Genomic DNA, 5,043 nt, shown 5'->3' with positions numbered 1-5,043 from the left:
AGGTAGACCAGTCCAGACAGACAGACACAATACAGACAGACAAAACAGACTACAAGTAATGCAAAACTCTAGCATATCAGGAAGGTACTGGGTCAGGATCTGACGTCTCAGACCTGACCGTACTAGGGAAGTTGTGCCACGTCCAGTCTTCCACTAGTTCTTAGGGCCCATAGAAAGGAACAGGTCTAAGCCGAGGCCTAGACGAACTCTAGGGCTTACCAGCAGACAGGTCTAAGCCGAATACCCTAGAGCTCACAGACAGACAGATACTCAGAAACCAGACAGATACTCAGAAACCTGAATACCTGTAATACCAGAAGTCAAGTCTGACATCTCAGACCTTGACCGAACTAGTATTGCTGTGTCAGGCCTTCCACTAGTTCCCCGACAGATACCCAGAAACCTGGATACCTGTAGTACAGACTCACCGGTGAAGCTGCTCCAGATGGCTCGTGCCCAATTGTTACAGAATTGTACCTTTTGCCTGCCCGCCCTCCTGGGCAAGTCCGCCTGGCGTCTGGGGCTGAGGAACGTCTCTCAGCGGCCGTCTCCTAGACGGGGCAGGTCCCCGCCCAAGGTGGCCGGAGCCGTGGGTCTTAAAAGATTTCCCCCCTTGGAGATATCTCTCTGGGGCCTCCAAATGTTGTGGTGCGATCAAATCCAAGACCCACGGAGCCAATCGAGATGAATTGTGAGCCTTTATTAGCCGGCCGGTGACTGACTCTCCCCACTAGAGAATCAGCCCTGAGCTCCCAGAAGAGGCAGTTTATATAGCCACCAGCACATCCCTGAGCAGATCACCACACCCTGGTTAACAGTTGGCCATTAGCATATTCTTGATCAGATAACCCTGGTTAAGAGTATCTCCTTGATCAGATTACCACACCCTGGTTAACAGAATCGGAAGTAAATATTTAATAATGACTTACTGGAAAATTGTCCACCCATAACAACATAACAACAAAACCAATTAAATATAAAGAGCATGAAGAAAAGAGCTAAAAAAAAAAAAAAAAAAAAAAAAGACAATGCATACTGTTGTGGTGCGATCAAATTTAAGACCCATGGAGCCAATTGAGATTAATTATGTGCCTTTATTAGCCGGCTGGCAACTGACTCTCCCCACTAGAGAATCAGCGCGGAGCCTCTAGAAGGAATAGCTTAAAAAGCCCCAAAACTCTCTCTAGCAAGCAAGCAGGTTTACAGAAGCAGAGGCTGGCAATTAACATATCTTTACACAGGATAACTGCACCCTTAACATTAGCATATCTTTGCACAGAAGATCTCCTAGAACTACACCCTGTTTAACATTAAACAATGGAAGCAGAAGTTGGCCATTTGAAAATTTTCCACCCTTAACACATACAGGAGCTGAGAGAAATTAAAGTGTAATTATGATTCCCAAAAGGAAAAAGAGAAAAAAACATTTGAAGAAGTAAGCAGATTTTCCAGATTTAATTAAAACTCTAAATCCACAAAACCAAGAAGTTCAACAAACCTCAAGCACAAGAAACATGAAGAAAACTACACCACAGTAAATCTATTCAAATTACTTTCAGCCAGTGGTAAAAAGAAAAACTTAAAAGCAGTTAGAAGAGGGAAAAAAAACACAGTATGTATAGAGAAACAAAGATTAGAATCAGAGCTTTTTATTAGAAATAATTAAACCAGAAGACAGTAAATCGACATCTTAAAAGAACTGAAAGAATAGAAAAATTGTCAACCTAGATTATATGCAAGGTAAAATACTTATTAGAAATAAAGTTGAAATAATTTTTTTCAGATATATATTAAAGCTAAAATAATTTATTACCAGTACAGTCATACTATAAAAAAATGTTAAAGAAAATCCTTCAATAAGAAGAAAATACCAGAAAGAAATATGTCCTACACAAAAGAATGAAGAGCACTAGAAGAGGTAACTACATGGACTAATGTTGTGGTGCGGTTAAATTTGAGACCCATGGAGCCAATTGAGATTAATTATGAGCCTTTATTATCCGGCCAGCGACTGACTCTCCCCACTAGAGAATCAGCACGGAGCCTCTAGAAGGAATAGCTTAAAAAGCCCCAAAACCCCCTCTAGCAAGCAAGCAGGTTTACAGAAGCAGAGGCTGGCAATTAACATATCTTTACACAGGATAACTACACCCTTACCTTAGCATATCTTTGCACAGAAGATCTCCTAGAACTACACCCTGATTAACATTAAACAATGAAAGCAGAAGTTGGCCATTTGAAAATTTCCACCCTTAACACTAATATGAAAAGAAAGGTTTAAATTATTTTAGTATATTGAATATAGTTGTGCCTAATAACAAAACACTGTATGTTTCTATTTTATTATACAGGTAGAAGTAAAGTGTATGACAATAATAGGGCCAAGTTTGGGAAGGGAAAAAGGCAATTATATTATTGTAAGGGCCTTCTACTATCCCTGAAGTGATATATTAGCATTTGAAAGGCAGCTGTGATAAGTTAAAGATAGAGTACTAGAAAACACAAAACAACTCAATATAAACCAAGGAGGGGAGTGGGGAATTAAATCATAAAAAATAGTTAACTGGTCCAAAAGAAAACAGGAAAAGAAAAAAAAAGATGGGATTAAAAAAAAAAAAAAAACTAGCAATATAAATTTAAACCAAACCATATCAATAAACACATTAAATATAAATACCCTATTCTATTGTGGGTGGCCTGAATAGAACAATAAGGCTGACCCACTTTAAATAAGAGAGAATTCTTCCTGACTGGGATATTAGCTTTTTCCTGCTTTTAAGCTTGAATAGAAACATCGGCTTTTTCTGGGTATAGAGTTAGTCAGCCTTTGGACTGGAACTACCTATTGGTTTTCCTGGTTTTCAGGCCTTCAGAATTGAACTAGACATATCATTGGGCTTTCTTGGATCTCCCTCCAGCTTGCTAACTCACCCTGCAGATCTTGAGACTTGAAAGACAGAACAACAATGCTTGCTCATAAAGAAGCAGTTGAATAGCCTAAATCTATTCAAGAATTTGAATTGTATTTGTAGTTTAAAATCCTATCAAAAGTAAACTTTATTCACAGATAACATGATCGTATATGTAGAAAATCTGATGTAATCTTCAAGAATGCGACTAAAACAATAAGCTTAGTAAGTTTTCAGAATTCAAGCTCAGAATATAAAAAGAAACTGTATTCTATATATAGTAATAACCATTTAGAATTTAAAATTTTAAAATAGTATTTGCAATATCAAGAAATGTAAATTATTTATGCATGTATCTAATTAAAATGTGCAAAATTATACATGAACCCAATGCATGATAACAAAACAAAAAAGACCTAAGTAAATGAAAAGATGCATGTGTTCATGGATTAGAAGATATAATGTTAAAATGTCAGTCATCTCAAAATGGATACATAGATTCAATGCAATGTCAATTAAAATTCTAACAAATTTTTTTCTAAAAATTGATGATCAAATTCTAAAATTCAGATGAAAATGAAAAGACATAGTGTAGTCAAAATGCCTCTGGAAAAAAATTAGAGGACTTACTCTACCTGGTTTATAAACATGGAGTAAATAGCAAGACAGTATAGTATTAGTACCAAGATAGACAAATAGCCCAGTGGAAGACATTAATAGAGTTCACAAGTAGATTCACATGTAAACAGTCAATTGATTTGCAAGAAAGGAGAAAAGGTATAACAATGGAAAAGAGTAGTCTTTCAAAATTTTGGGCTGGAAGAAATGGATATCCATATGCAAAAAAAAGGGACCTTCAATCTATCATCACACTATATAAAAATATTAATGTAAAATGATTTAGTAAAACTTAAAATTATAAAAGTTTTAGAAGAAAGCATATGTCTATGATCTCAAAAGAAAATCTTAGAAGAAAATATTTGTTAGAAACAAAGCGTTCTTAGAAAATTCAACAAAATTATGATCCACAAAAGAAAAAATAATAAATTGAACTTTATTAGAATTAAAAACTTCTAATTTTTGAAAGACACTGTTAAAAAAAAAAAAAGACCGGCCACAGACTCCAATAAAATATTTGCAAATAATGACTCTGATAAAGAATGTGTATCTAAGAATTGAATTACCATATGATCCAGCAATCCATCTTCTGGGTATTTACCCTCCCCCCCGCCCAAAAAAAAAAACTGAAAACATTTATCTGTACAGATATATGCACTCCAATATTCATAGCAGCATTATTCACAGGACATGGAAGTGACCAAAGTGTCTTACAATAGATGATTGGATAAAGAAGATATGGTACATACATACAATGAAATATTACTCAGCTATAAGAAAAGACTAAATATTGCCATTTCCAACAAGATGGATGGATTTTGAGATATTTGATCTAAGTAAAATAAGTCAGACAGAAAAAATTGACAATCACATGAGATCACTCATGCATGGGGTATGTATCTAAAAGCAATAGACATGACAAACAGAGACTCATGGACATGGACCACGTATTAGTGGTTACAAAAGGGAAGAGGGAGAAAGAGAAAGTAGATCAAGGTAAAAGGAAATCTAACTCTAGATGGCGAAAACACAATGCAATACATATAAGACATACTGTTGAATTGTACACTTAAAACTTATTTCATTTTTTTGATCACTATCACCTCAATAATTTTTAATAATAAAAGAATGTGTATCTAGACTATATAAAGAATTCTCAAAACTCAAAATTATGCAGCTACAAAGTAGGAATAAAGATGATTACATACTGTGATTTAGATGAATTTTGAAAATATTATGCTAAGTGAAAATAAGACAAAAATGTCATATATTCTATAATACCATTTTTATAAAATGTCCAGAATATGTAAATCTATAGAAATAGAAAGTAGTTTAGTGGGTGCAACAAAATGGAGGGAGGGGGAAATTAAGAGTGGCTGCTCATAGATATAGAGTTTCTTTCTAGAGTGATGAAAATGTTCTAGAATAGATCATGGGAATAGTTGTACAGCATTGTGAATATACTAAAAACCACTGAATTATACATTTAGTGTGAAAATATGTTAATATTAAAATT

The sequence above is a fragment of the Rousettus aegyptiacus genome, unplaced genomic scaffold (genome assembly GCF_014176215.1).
Source record: "Rousettus aegyptiacus isolate mRouAeg1 unplaced genomic scaffold, mRouAeg1.p scaffold_m13_p_4, whole genome shotgun sequence".
NCBI lineage: Eukaryota > Metazoa > Chordata > Mammalia > Chiroptera > Pteropodidae > Rousettus > Rousettus aegyptiacus.
The sequence above is the reverse complement of the archived record's forward strand: the minus strand, read 5'-3'. Positions refer to the sequence as shown.